Source organism: Poeciliopsis prolifica, unplaced genomic scaffold, assembly GCF_027474105.1.
Source record: "Poeciliopsis prolifica strain line A6 unplaced genomic scaffold, Auburn_PproV2 SCAFFOLD171, whole genome shotgun sequence".
Classification (NCBI taxonomy): domain Eukaryota; kingdom Metazoa; phylum Chordata; class Actinopteri; order Cyprinodontiformes; family Poeciliidae; genus Poeciliopsis; species Poeciliopsis prolifica.
This window is the reverse complement of record NW_026562546.1, coordinates 1-15,683: the sequence shown is the minus strand read 5'-3', so window position 1 is coordinate 15,683 and position 15,683 is coordinate 1. Positions and strand designations below refer to the sequence as shown.

General features: G+C 38.6%; 2 pseudogenes; both read left to right on the top strand.

Annotated features, from left to right (window-relative positions):
* The window catches only part of LOC129356435 (NACHT, LRR and PYD domains-containing protein 12-like), a 60,762-nt pseudogene extending 55,375 nt beyond the window's left edge, over positions 1–5,387 (top strand).
* Positions 5,388–7,450: 2,063 nt separating this feature from the next.
* LOC129356444 (aurora kinase A-B-like) lies at positions 7,451–11,774 on the top strand (annotated as a pseudogene).
* Positions 11,775–15,683: the final 3,909 nt, after the last annotated feature.

The following is a 15,683-nucleotide window of genomic DNA, read 5'->3' as shown; positions in this document are numbered from 1 at the left end:
CCCGAGTCCGGCCCGAGTCTGGCCCTTTCCTGGCCAGGGTCTATCCCTGGTCTTGCGCTTGTCCGGCCCGGATCTGGCCCTGGGCTGGCCCTGGTCCGGCCCTGGTCCGGCCCTGGTCCGGCGCTGGTCCGGCGCTGGTCCGGCCTGGATCCGGCCCTTTCCAGGCCCTGGTCTGGCCCGGATCCGGCCCTTTCCTGGCCCGGGTCTGTCCCTGGTCTTGCGCTGGTCCGGCGCTGGTCCGGCCCGGGTCCGGCCCTGGTCTTTGCCGATCTCATAAGTATATTTTAAAATGACCATTTCCAGTGGGGTGGCAGTAGGGGTGGCAAGGCCTCTGTTGGGGGTGGCAAATGCAATCCCTGCCACCCCTCTGTCTCCGCCTCTGCTGTCTGAGACGTTTAATTTTGCTGGAGACCAGAAAATGATTTTAGTGAAAGTTCCAGTTTCATATCAATATCTGATACTTTGAGTCCAAAATGTTCCTAATAATCATTACTTACTGTCAACACATTGAATCAGGAGATTCTCTATGATCCATGCAGCAGAAAATGGATCCCAACATCTTCTAGTTACTGGAGAAATTCACTGCTTCATCATGAAAAATGGACCCAAACACTCTGGTTCTGGTTCTGTCCACCATGATCCATATCATCACTATAGTAGATCAGACTGATGGACTGAGAGTTTATCAGTCTGTCTCATCTCAATGTGTGCAGACATATTAATGAGGATCATCTGCAGATCCTGGGTCACCTGGACCCGGTTCTGACCCAGTCCAGACGGTTCAGACCGGAAGGAGCAGCAGGACCGGTTCTGCTGCTGCTCTGCAGGACGACCAGAACAACGTGAAGCTTTTAGCTGCAGCAGGTTGACGACTGTCCACTTTCTACTTTGTTAAAGCATCAAATCCAGCAGATGAACGGAGACAGAACTGGAGCATCATGTGTTTGTTCTGCTCCCAGTTTCCTCTGTGGCAGCATTTAATAACCTGCTGCTGGGAAACATGTTTCTATACAATATATTACTATTATTCATGATGATGCAGCAGATAGTGGCTCAACAAACCCAGAGATGCCAGAGGTCCACAGCAGCTGGACTTCCTGTTCTGCTCACTTCATTTATAACTCACTTCCTGCTTGGTGGAAGACCTAAACGGTCTAGTCCAAGTCAGAGCTGTGAGCAGTTCCTCCTCTCCATCATCTCCAGTCGTTTCCTTCATTCAGCTCAGTCAGCCTCTTCATCAGCTGCTGCAGAGAAACTGAACTTTCCTTCACTGATGATAGAAGATCTTCAACATCTGACTGCAGCTGAAGGTCTGAGGACATGAAGCCTGGACCAGAACCAGAACCAGAACCTGGACCAGAACCAGAACCAGAACCTGGACCAGAACCAGAACCTGGACCAGAACCAGAACCAGAACCTGGACCAGAACCAGAACCAGAACCTGGACCAGAACCAGACCAGAACCTGGACCAGAACCAGAACCTGGACCAGAACCAGGAACTGCTGCACAGATTCTCTGTGGGGTCAAACTCAGTAGATATTGATCAGATGATGATCAGATGATGACATCACTGTTATCATATTAGTCTGTTTATGATCCAGATTGATTTCATCAGAACTGAATTTATTTCTCTAATCACAGACTTGGTTCGCTCCTAAAGGCTGAATGAAGTTTTGGCCTCGGCTCTGAAGTCCAACCCAGATCTGACTGAACTGGTAATAAATCAGATCGACATAGAAAAGCTGGAGAATCTGATATGAATCATCTGGTTGAGATCCTGGAGAATTCAGTCAGTAAAGTGAAGAAACTGAGGTTTGTTTTCTCTATTTATGCAATAAAATCATTTATTGATACTTTAATCAATAGTTAATCAATTTAATGTTAATATATATTATTTTAAAACAACTTGTTTAATCATGAGAATAAAATCTCTAAAACTTTTGACCTTATTAATTATTTCTTATTTCAGACTTTGAGATTATTGAACTTTGTTTTTCAGTTTTTCTCTTTAAAATGTTTTTGATGAACAAAATGAGTAAAATAATTGAAATGCTGTGAATGAATGATGGAGATGTTTCAGTTTGGTAAAGATTCAGATGCTTTTATTTCTGATTCTTTACATCAGAATGAAATGTTGATCCTCCAGAGCCACAAACACTGACGAGTTCAAATCCTCATTAATGAACGTCTAAGAAACCACTGATTGTAGAAAAGCAAATCTAGATGCAATGAATGAAAGTGAGGTTTGCAGCAGCAGCAGGTTCCTCAGCTTTGTCCTGAGGCTGTGGTTCTGTTGGGCCGGGTCAGAGAGGAACCGTCTCCTGAGGAAATAATGGCCTCCATTGGCTTTCAGCAGCTTTAATAGGAACCCAAAGGCCATTAATGAAGAACCTGACTGGTTCTGATCCAGTTACCAAGTCGGGTCTGATGATCAGGAACCAGCAGAAATAGCTCAACTCATCCAGGCTGATAGAAAACTTTGAGTTTCTTTGTTGATCAAATGTTCTGGTTCTGCTGGTTTGGACTCTTTAAACCAGTTTGACTGGATCAGATGTTAGAATCAGTTCATCTTGTTTCTTTTACATTCAGGGAAATTAATTTATACATTTTATTATTTATTTGTTCATATTTCAGTTTTAACTGCATCCTGTTGGTTCACATCTTTTATTCTTTATTCAGATTGATTGGCTGCAGCTTATCAGAGACCAGCTGGACGTCTCTGTTCTCAGCTCTGAAGTCCAACCCGACCCATCTGACAGAACTGGACCTGTTCAGCACCAACCTGGAAGATTCTGGACTGAAGGATCTCTGTGGTTTTCTACAGACTGAAGGCTGCAGACTGGAGACATTGATGTATTTTAATGATATAATTATTGATATTTCTGTGAATAATTCAATATAATTGATCATCAATCAAAGTTCATTTCTTCTGATCTAATCAATATTTTCTGAGTTTGTTCCTGGATCCAGAGTTTAATTTAGTTTCTCTGTGTAACTGAGTTGGACCTGCTGATCTGAGGTCAGAACAGGACAGCATTCGGACCCAGTGTGTAGAAATCCCCCTCAGGTCAAGCAGGTCAAAGGTCAACATGAAATGTCCCTTTATTGAAGATCCATAAATCCCACATTAGCTTTAAATCTCCTGCTATTAGTTGATGATGATCCAGTCCAGGTTTACAGAGTCCAGGTGTTGCAGTGCTTTAAACTAGACCAGATTAAAGATGCTGATATCCTGATCAATGTTCCCATTTCTGCAGCGACTCTGATGAACGATTCAGAACCAGAACCAAATGACCCACAATGACCTCACAGAGAAAAGGATCAATATTTTCTAGTTGATGGTTCAGAAACTGAATCAGCACAAAATGATCAACTTTCAGAATGTGATGATATTATAAAAGGATTGAAATCAACCCGTTTCCATCTGTCATACTGAGCAATGAGCTGCAGTTCAAATACAAGCAGCAAGAAAAACATCATTAATAGATTAATGAAGAAAAACTGGAGCCATAAAATATCAGCAGATCAATGATGGACAGAGCAGTCGGAGAATCCAGAGCCTGGAAGGAAACATGGAGAGAAAAACATCCACTGAGTTTAAGATCCTCAGAAACTTTGAGACAAACTTTGAGTTTCTTTGTTGATCAAATGTTCTGGTTCTGCTGGTTTGGACTCTTTAAACCAGTTTGACTGGATCAGATGTTAGAAATCACTTCATCATGTTTCTTTTACATTCAGGGAAATTAATTTATACATTTTATTATTTATTTGTTCATATTTCAGTTTTAACTGCATCCTGTTGGTTCACATCTTTTATTCTTTATTCAGATTGGGTGGCTGCAGTTTATCAGAGACCAGCTGGACGTCTCTGTTCTCAGCTCTGAAGTCCAACCCGACCCGTCTGACAGAACTGGACCTGATCAGAACCAACCTGGAAGATTTGGACTGAAGGATCTCTGTGGTTTTCTACAGACTGAAGGCTGCAGACTGGAGACATTGGGGTATTTTAATGATATAATTATTGATATTTCTGTGAATAATTCTATATAATTGATCATCAATCAAAGTTCATTTCTTCTGATCTAATCAATATTTTCTGAGTTTGTTCCTGGATCCAGAGTTTAATTTAGTTTCTCTGTGTAACTGAGTTGGACCTGCTGATCTGAGGTCAGACAGGACAGCATTCGGACCCCAGTGTGTAGAAATCCCCTCAGGTCAAGCAGGTCAAAGGTCATCCAGTCTAGAAAAGTGAATTCCTGGAATCTGACAGGAACAAATCAATAATCAATGATTGATGCTTCAACACTTTGATCAGAACCTGGAATGATTTTACTGACTAAAATCCTCCAAGACATCATGACCCAGTACCAGGTTCTGGTTCTGGTTCTGGTTCTGAAGTCAGCAGGTCTTTATTGGAGCAGCAGCTTGTTGGCATTAATATTCATGAGAATCTTTAACTGGTTCTGTTGGACTGGTTAACCTGCATCCTGTTAGTTCACATCTTTTATTCTTTATTCAGGTTGAATCTCTGCAGTTTGTCAAAGATCAGCTGTGATTATTTGGTCTCAGCTCTGAAGTCCAACCCGACCCGCTGACAGAACTGGACCTGACAGGAAACAACCTGAAGGAATCAGATGTTCAGCAGCTGAAGGATCTTGTAGAGACTTTAGAGTAAGTAAATGTTTGCAGTGAGTCAGTCAGCATCAAAGCAAAGATCCAGTGTTCCCAGTAAAGCTGCAGCTTCTCAGTGGGAGGAGAATGGTTCAGGCTTCCTGATTGGACACAGCAATCAGCCAATCAGAGGAGTAGCAGCTTGCTGTGTTGTTGCTGTGTCCATGTCTCCAGGACGTCCAGCTGGACTCCAGCGTCCAACATGTCTAGAGACAGTGGTCCTCATTCATCAAACAGCAGCAGATCTGATCTCAGACCTGCTTGTTCTCTCAGTTCAACAGGAAACAACTGATCAGGTTCATCTTGGTCACAGCTCTGAGATCAGTCTGACTGGAAACCATCTACTGGATGTGCTGCGTCACTGACTGCTACTGGAAACACTCACTGATCTGCTCTCCTTCCTTCTTCTCTCTGCAGGTTCTGATCTCTGTAAAGTAGAGAACGTCTCTGTGTCCTGCTGATCCTCACAGGTTGAAGCTGCAGCAGTTTGAGTCTAAAGAGACTCTGGATCAAGATGATGACCTTTGACCTCAGAACATTTTCTATTTCAAATATTTCCAGACGTCGATTGTTGAAGCTTTTCAGTTTTATTTTTCATCTGATCTGTTTGATGATCTGCAGAAACAAAAGAGAGAAAAATACTCTGAGTTTGTTAGAAAAGTTGAATTGAGCAAAAACATGAAGCATAAATTTCATTAAAAAGCTTTAAAGAGTTTGTTATGGGACAAAATGTCATTTTATTCTGTTGAGGTGAAAAAGTTGATCTAAAATCAGACATGATAGCAGCTCTATAGATTCAGAGCCAAACAGTAAAACTTCCTCTGGATCTGTGGCATTAAATCCACTTGAGATCCAGACGTCCTGACCAGATCCTGCAGAGAAAAGAAACAATATTTGAACGTGGATCATTTGGACTCGGCTGCTTGGATGTGTGTTTGGATTTGAAAGGTTTTGTTGTGAAGCAGAAAGTTGATGAAGTTCACAGTGAAGACGACTTCAGTCCACCTGAAACCTGGTTTCACTCAAACGTCTTTATTCACTTTAAGTTTCTGATGCAACAAGAAGGAAGAAAAGGTCAAGGTGAACCAGAGATCGACTCCATGTTGCTCACAGATGTGATGGGATCAGTTTGCACAGCTGTTGTTCAAGGAGAACAGTTTTATTTTCCTGCTTTTGTTGATGGATGCAAATTTGCATCAGAAGATGAGAAAATAACTTTCTGTGGTTTATTTGTGGATTTAAAGTGGAACAAGTTTAAAGAAAAACTAGAGGAGAAACCTGAGCCAGCGTTCTGACAGACCAAACCTGAGGAAGCAGAGTTTGCATCGTCAAAGTGACGAAATCATCTGAATGTTGTGACTCGTTTCCCATCAAATCCCTGACAGGAGAAGCAAAACCTCACGTCTCCAACATGAAGCTGCAACAGGATGCAGAACTTCCACCGAGCGTCACGTCACTCACAGCAGATCAGGAGCCTCGCTCTTCACCTCAACACCGCCTAAAACCTGGGACCAGGGGTTAAAGGTCATCTCCTGCACCTAGTGCAACATTTCACTTCTTATGAGAGCGCGTCTCAGTTTAGAGGCCAAACCAGCAAGAAGCTTCAGAGTTTTCCTGCAACGTAGCTCTGGTCTATTGGCTTCAGTGAGGCTGGTTTTACTGAAGATGTGTTCAGGTACGCAGGAAAATTCAGCGCTGATACAGACGGGACGAGCGACTCCACCTCTGATGATGCTTGGATAAAAGTTTATATGTTCATGAGATGAAACAGTTAATTTTCCTCACATATCAGGACATTCTCCATCGGGTCATCCTGCCGTCGTTCTGGATTTATTCATTATTTACATCATCAATAGAAATTGTTCAACCAGATGTTTCTCTTTGTTTTAATTTTCACTGTTATAAAGTCAGATCAAGTCAGTTTACATTACTGTTGTTAAATAAGAGTCACTGCAGGATTTTATTCAGTCTGATTAGAAATAAAACGTCTTGTAAAGAGTTTAATACAGCAGCTTTATTTTATCATTTTAAACAGTTTTTAAAATAATAAAGAACAGTTGTTCTTATGTCAGCTGGTTGTTTTTTCTTGATATTTGAAGCTTTTTCACACTTTCATTCTCAAAATTAACAACAGTTAATATTTCTGGGATTGTTACACAATAAAATGTAGGATTTTTTCAAACTAAATTTCCATCTATTGTAAAATAAAATATTACTTTATAAGTAGTTGTTCACTTTGTGTCTAAATTATTCTAATAATTAATCTCCATCTCTAATAACATACATGTATGAAATATATAAATTATCATTCACAGGATTAAGTTAATATAGCTGTTATTAGAAACTAGTGAAAAGGTTAAAGTATTAATTTTATGATGGTTGATTGAGTTCTTACTCCTCTGGTGGTGAACTATCATAACTACAGACATTATTCGTATAAATTGTTAAACCGGATGTTTGTTTTAATGTAAAATTTTATAACGTCAGATCAAAGTTAACTCCAAACAGTGAATCAAAATATGTCTGAATAATATACGAGTCAGAAATCTGTGATAATGACTCAGGATGTCTTTTAGTTTTTCTCTAAACTCCACATTAATGGATATTAAACATAAATAATGCGGCATTATCAGGGCTGTAGTTCCCACTAAGGCCACCAGAGGGCGTAAATACCCCGCTCTGAATATAGAGGTGAGTTTGAAGAGCTGCAGCTGGTTTGGAAATCAGTGTTTTATCTGTCAGTGTGAACTAGAAGCATCTCCACAGAGACGAAAACATCCCGCAGAGACTCTGAGCGGAGCTAACGATGCTAACAGACTAGCAGCGGCTTCAGAGGAGCTGTGGTTCTTAAAACTGGAGCTTCAGCTCCAACAGAGCTGAAACAAACTCTGGTTTAGGCGATAAGATGCTGAGCTTCCGGTCTGAAGGTAGGAAAATATTTATGAAAAGTTAAATTATCCTGCAAACAGTCAGAATAATGTTGATATTTTAGCTGCCGAGCCGCGAACTGAACTATTAATATCAGAGCAGGGCGGTTTCTGCCCTCTAGCGGACACAGATGATAATTACACCTACTTGATAAAGTTAGAATGTTTACGAACTACATTCACTTCCGGTGAGTACTTTCACATTAAGAGCCATAGAAACGAGTTCCTTTGTTAGCTTTCATTTGAAATAAGACATTTTTACTTCTGTTGTTTTTCTCTCTGAAACAATAAACTGTTATTCAAAAGCAGCAAATAAATTTTACTCACCTCAAACTGAAATGATTATCAATTCATAAAAGTATTTTAATAACATTAAGAGCAGCCCCATCTCTGACCCGGTTCCCTCTCTGACCCGGTTCCATCTCTGACCCGGTTCCCTCTCTGACCCGGTTCTCTCTCTGACCCGGTTCCCTCTCTGACCCGGTTCTCTCTGACCCGGTTTCCTCTGACTCTCTCTTGCGTTCATGAAATCAGTTCCTTCATTCAGAGACTCAAACTGAAATGTTCTTTAGTGAAGAAGAAACTTCATCTGGTTCTGATGTTGAAGCTGCAGCTTGAATCCGTCTCAGGATTCGGATCAGAATCCAGTTCGTATCATCGATCAGCATCACTGTGGCTCCAGAACCTGGCCTATCTCTACCTACAGGCCGGAGGAGGCCAAGAGGTCAGAGGCAGAACCAGAACTGGACCTGGTGCCGTCATGTCGATGTTTTTAGATTTAATCTAAAAATTAAAGATTAAATCTCTCTAATATAAATTAGAGAGATTTTAGATTCTCTCTAAGTCTCAACTTTTAGAGATTCTCTGGAGATAAAACAAAATTACAGTTGGAATAACAAAGGTCAACAGTTTGAATTATGAGACAAGAGTTTGTGATAATTTATTAAAGAATGTGACTTTTACACTAAAAGGTGTGGAAAGAAGAATCCAGTCAAACTTTTGCTGTTCTGCCAACAAAGTTTATTTATTGAGTCATTTGCACCAAAGCAGCTTTCAAAATGGGCCCTTACATCCAGCAGTCCATCAATTAACCAGTGAAGCCCGCCTCTCAATTTGCCCGGCCAATCAAAGTGCAGCCGGTTCTATTAAAGAGCTGTGTTTGAGGCGGGCCTCTTCTTTAGCAGAATCCCAAGATGGCTGCTGCAAAGGACTCACCCTGAAGGTAGCAAACATTTCACAGACAAAGACTCATTTACACGCTGGAATTCAACAAGTTTTAGAAAAACTGAGTCCTTCCTAACAGAGACATGAAGTAACACGACAATGACCTGATTTCTGGAGCCTCGCTCAAAACTCTGAGCTAAATAGAGGCTAAAAGCAGCTCAAGGTTCTGAAGCTACGATTCATAAGATGCAGGAGGAGAAACTCTGGAGTTTTTAGTTATTTAGTAAAACTTTTCACAGTATTGCTGCATTTCATCTGCCATATATAATTATCAATAATGACTTGTTCATCTCTTTCCAGGTGAGCTGTGGTCTCCACTGGATGCAACAGCCAGAAGAGAAGCAGCACCAGTGCAGCAGAGGGCGCTGTTCAGGTGAGCGGTACCTCACCTGAAACCCACCGGAGGAGACAGGAAGTGATTTCATGTGTCCTCAACTCCTCAGGATGTCGATTGACTTCATACTTGCTGCAGCATCCAGTAAAAACAGAATCGGTTCAAACTTTGGCACTTTGCTGTTCAGGCCAAACAGCTTTAGGTCTGTTGGACTTAAAGCTCAGAGTTTCTCTTGGAATAACTATATTTAAATCATTTTCAGTTTCCAGTCTGCCATTTTCACCGTCTCTCCCAAAGGAGAGCGTCTTCATTCCCGCCTCCCAGATGGTTGTAGCTCTGTAAGGTGATGGAGTTCAGGGCTGAGAGCTTCCAGCCTCAAATACTCATGTTCAAGTTTAAAGAACGACTTCAAAACTAAAGTATAAAGAATCTAAGAACTGAAATCGCCCCAAAAACAAATGATTGAACAAATAAAGCAAGCTGAGCCTGATGAACCAGATGTATCTGGCTCTGTTTGTACTTGTATGACTTTGTTAGCAGCTTTGACCTCTCAGTCTGAGAAGAGTCTCCTCTGAAGGAGAATCCTTTTCCAGATCAAACTCATCCAGATCTTTTTCTGATGACGGTAAGATGAAGACCAGAGCCGACCACCGAGCAGGAGACAGTTTACCAGAGGACAGACGTCCTGAACTCAGAGACTGTTGGATCTCCTCCACTAGAGAACGATGGTTCAGTTCATTCAGACAGTGGAAAAGGTTGATGATCTTCTCTACAGGCAGATTGTCGCTGATGTTCTTCTTTATGTACTGAACTGTCTCCTCATTGGTCTGAGCTGCTTCCTGTCTGTGTGTACGAGTCTCTGATTGGTCTGTAGCGACAGACCCAGCAGGAAGCGGACGACCAGGTCCAGGTTTCCATTTGGACTTCTTGAACAGCCATCTACTGCTCTGATGAATCATTTGTTTCTGTTCTTCACTGCAGTTCTGTTTCCAGGATGTTGAAGAAAAGTCCTAAATCAGTACTGGCAGAGTGAGAGAAACGAAAACCTGCTGCTGGTGTTGATGTGTCAGTTCACTGGAAAAGGTTTTCACTGGAAAAGGTTTTCACTGGAAAAGGTTTTCACTGGGTGTAATTGTGACGTGCAGAAGAGAAATCCTGAACCAGGAAATATTTCAGTTTAGTTAAGATTCCTCAGATATTCCTGAGCTGAAAGCTGCGACACTTTGTGTGAACATTTGTGGAAAGTAGTTTCAGTTCATGAGGTTGAATGTGAATCTGAGTCGCCTTTTCTTGTTTTTCTCCGGCAGAGGAGACGTGGAGATCAGCCTGGCTCCTGACGGTTCCACTCCGACCCAGATCTACAGAAACAGGTCGGTTCTAAGGTCCGGTCCAAACGACTCTCTGGACCCGAAACGCAGCAGAACATTCCTGCATCCAATCAAATGCGATGCAGACGTGCAAACATGCAGGAGAAATGTTGCAACCATTCAGCTCAAAAGGAGAAATTCGTAACAGACACAGAGTCTCTTTACAGACAGGAATATAATATTTATATATGTAACGTAGAAGCGACGGCCATTTTAGACAGTTTAACGTCTGGATGCAGCGATCCGATGTTTCGTATTGACCATCTGAATCATTTAAAACGGTTTTATGATTTGAAAACTGGTGTAAAAGTTGTGGATTATAAATGTAGCTGATAAGCAGCATCAGTGCAGCTGAATCCACCAGAAGCTCCCAGTAGTTTAATAAATAATAAAGAAAACAGATGAAAGCAACAAGTTGACCAACTCAGTTCAACATGTCGATAAACGGCGACAAACATTTGAAACGGTTCAGAAAGTCCGATTAGTAATTCTAAGTAAAACGCAAATTAAATAACAAAGCATTTTAAACATAACTTGCCTCTGGTCTAGTTAAAGCTCACAGATGAGCTACTTTCTGTTTTGCTTTTGTTTTAGTGCATCATGGAGCTGGCAGATGCGCTCCACTACAGAGACATCAAACCAGAGAACCTGTTGCTGGGAGGAAACGGGGAGCTGAAGATCGCTGACTTTGGTTCTTCTGTTCACATTCCATCTTTAAGGTATGTGCATGCTGACATGTTAGCATGCTCTGTAGTCATTCAGCTCTGACATTGTGTTGTTCTGTCCATGCAGGAGGTCCACCCTGTGTGGATCGCTGGACGACCAAACTCAGGATGAGAAGGTGGACCTGTGGAGTCTGGGGGTCCTTTGCTATGAGTGTCTTGTTGGAAAACGTCCATTTGAAACAAAAGTCACGATGAACCTACCGTAGGATTTCTAAGGTAAGAATGCTGATGAATGCAATAATTCAATTCCTAATTTTCACAGGAGTTTATCCAAATATTTGAGCTTTTTGGAGCACAGAGATCCAAAATAAAAATCTTTTAGGCAGACGGACCAGCTAACATGTTGTTAATATTTATTATTGGTGTAGGTGGAGTACAGTTCCCCTCCACATGCTTCCATTAGTGCCGGAGCTAAAGACTTGCTGGCCAAGCTGCTGCAGCCCACTCCCATGCACAGGTTGTCCATTGAAGGCGTCGTCTCCCATCCCTGGGTCCTCAAACGCTCCACCAAGACGCCCACGACTTGTGAGTCATTTCTGAGTACGTCTTTCCCAGCACCGGCTCCATCTTCCGTGTCCAGGATCCACTGATTTGGAAGGAAAGTTATCAATATTTTAAAAGTACATGACAGCCAAGAGGAAGTGTTAATAAAAGTCATCCTTTCATGTTTTGAATGTTTTTGGGGGTTTGAATTCTGTTTCTGTAAACATATTTACACACGAGAGGAAAGAGACAATTAGCTGTAGATTTTTTGGTGGAGATGTTTTTAATCCAGCAGAAATTGAAGGGAGATTATCCCCATTTCTGAACTGAAACATGTGTTTCTGAACTTTAGATTTATTTTTCAAAAGAGTATTAAAATGGTAAAGCAGCAGTCACATTGAAACATTGAAGTATTATGGATATATGATTTGAAAAAAACGACATACTATACTATGTCGTCCGAAATATTGAAAAAAACGACATACTATAGTATGTCGTCGAAAAATTTAAAAAACCGACATACTATATACTATGACGTGCAAAATATTGAGAAAAAACGATATACTAGTATGTCGTCTGAAATATTGAAAAAAAACGACATACTATATACTATGTCGTCGAAAAATTGAAAAAAACGACATACTATATATAGTATGTGGTCGAAAAATGGAAAAAAACGACATATGTCGTCCGAAAAATTGAAAAAACGACATACTATAGTATGTCGTATTGAAAAAAACGTATGTGGTCAAAAAATTTAAAAAATGACATACTATAGTATGTCGTCAAAATATTGAGAAAAAACGACATACTATAGTCTGTGGTCGAAAAATTGAAAAAAATGACACTATAGTTTGTCGTCGAAAATTGAAAAAAACGACATACTATAGTATGTCGTCCGAAATATTGAGAAAAAACGACATTCTAAGTATGTGGTCGAAAAATTGAAAAAAACGACATACTATTGTATGTCGTCGAAATATTGAGAAAAAACGACATACTATACTATGTCGTCCGAAAAATTGAAAAAAACGACATACTATACTATGTCGTTCGAAAAATTGAAAAAAACGACATACTATATACTATGTCGTACGAAAAATTGAAAAAAACGACATACTATAGTGTCGTTCGAAAAATTGAAAAAACACAACATACTACATACTATGTCGTACGAAAAATTGAAAAAAACGACATACCATAGTATGTCGTCCGAAAATTGAAAAAACGACATATGTCGTCCGAAAATTTGAAAAAAACGACATACTATAGTATGTCGTATGAAAAATTTAAAAAAACGACATACTATTGTATGTCGTCCGAAATATTGAGAAAAAGCGACATAAGTATGTCATTTTTTGAAAAAAAAACGACATACTATATACTATGTCGTACGAAAAAATTGAAAAAACGACATACTATAGTATGTCGTTCGAAAAATGGAAAAAAACGACATATTATACTATGTCGTCGAAAAATTTAAAAAAAACGACATACTATAGTATGTCGTCGAAATATTGAGAAAAAACGACATACTATAAACTATGTCGTACGAAAAATTGAAAAAAACGACATACTATATATAGTATGTGGTCAAAAAATAGAAAAAAATACGACATGTCGTCCGAAAAATTTAAAAAAACGACATACTATTGTATGTCGTCGAAATATTGAAAAAAACGACATACTATATAGTATGTCGTCCGAAAAATTGAAAAAAACGACATAGTATGTGGTCGAAAAATTGAAAAAAATGACATACTATACTGTCGTTCGAAAAATTGAAAAAAACGACATACTACATACTATGTCGTACGAAAAATTGAAAAAACGACATACTATGGTATGTCGTTCGAAAAATTGAAAAAAACGACATACTATAGTATGTGGTCGAAAAATTGAAAAAAATGACATACTATAGTATGTCGTCGAAAAATTGAAAAAAACGACATACTATATACTATGTCGTACGAAACATTTAAAAAAACGACATACTATATATAGTATGTGGTCAAAAAATAGAAAAAAACATGTCGTCGAAAAATTGAAAAAAACGACATACTATAGTATGTCGAAAAATTGAAAAAAAACGACATACTATAGTATGTCGTCCGAAATATTGAGAAAAAGCGAAATACTATAGTATGACGTCCGAAAAATTGAAAAAAACGACATACTATAGTATGTGTCGAAAATTGAAAAAATGACATACTATAGTATGTCGTCGAATAATTGAAAAAAACGACATACTATATATTATGTCGTACGAAAAATTTAAAAAAACGACATACTATATATAGTATGTGGTCAAAAAATAGAAAAAAACGATATGTCGTCCGAAAAATTAAAAAAAAAGACATACTATAGTATGCCGTCCGAAATATTGAAAAAAATGACATACTATACTATGTCGTTCGAAATATTGAGAAAAAACGACATGTCGTCCAAAAAAATTGAAAAAACGACATACTATACTATGTCGTCCGAAATATTGAAAAAAAACGACATACTATACAATGTCGTCAAAAAATTGAAAAAACGACATACGATATACTATGTCGTACGAAAAATTTAAAAAAACGACATACTATATAGTATGTGGTCAAAATAGAAAAAAATGACATGTCGTCCGAAAAATTTAAAAAAACGACATACTCTAGTATGTCGTCCGAAATATTGAAAAAAACGACATACTATACTATGTTGTCGAAAATTGAAAAAACGACATACTATAAACTATGTCGTAGAAAAATTGAAAAAACGACATACTATATATAGTATGTGGTCAAAAAATAGAAAAAAACGACATGTCGTCCGAAAAAAAAATTTAAAAACGACATACTATACTATGTCGTTTGAAAAATGGAAAAAACGACATACCATAGTATGTCGTCCGAAAAATTGAAAAAACGACATACTATAGTATGTGGTCGAAAAATTGAAAAAAAATGACATACTATAGTATGTCGTCGAAAAATTGAAAAAAACGACATACTATATACTATGTCATACGAAAAATTTAAAAAAACGACATACTATATATAGTATGTAGTCAAAAAAATAGAAAAAAACGATGTCGTCCGAAAAATTGAAAAAAACGACATACTATACTATGTCGTCCGAAATATTGAGAAAAAACGACATGTCGTCCAAAAAAATTGAAAAAAAACGACATACTATACTATGTCGTCCGAAATATTGAAAAAACGACATACTATACTATGTCGTCGAAAAATTGAAAAAAACGACATACTAAGTATGTCGTCCCGAAAAATTGAAAAAAAACATACTATACTATGTCGTTCAAAAAATTGAAAAAAACGACATACTAAGTATGTCGCGAAATATTGATAAAAAACGACATATACGTATGTCGTCCGAAAAATTGAAAAAAAACGACATACTATAGTATGTGGTCGAAAAATTGAAAAAAATGACATACTATACTGTCGTCCGAAAAATTGAAAAAAACGACATACTATAGTATGTGGTCGAAAAATTGAAAAAAATGACATATATAGTATGTCGTCGAAAAATTGAAAAAACGACATACTATACTATGTCGTTCGAAAATGGAAAAAAAACGACATATTATACTATGTCGTCCGAATATTGAGAAAAAACGACATGTCGTCCAAAAAATTGAAAAAAACGCCATACTATACTATGTCGTCCGAATATTGAAAAAAACGACATACTATACTAGTCGGTCGAAAATTGAAAAAACGACATACTATATACTATGTCGTACGAAAATTTAAAAAAAACGACATACTATATATAGTATGTGGTCAAAAATAGAAAAAAACGACATGTCGTCCGAAAAAATTTAAAAAAACGACATACTATAGTATGTCGTCCGAAATATTGAAAAAATGACATACTCTACTATGTCGTCGAAAAATTGAAAAAAAACGACATACTATAAACTATGTCGTACGAAAATTAAAA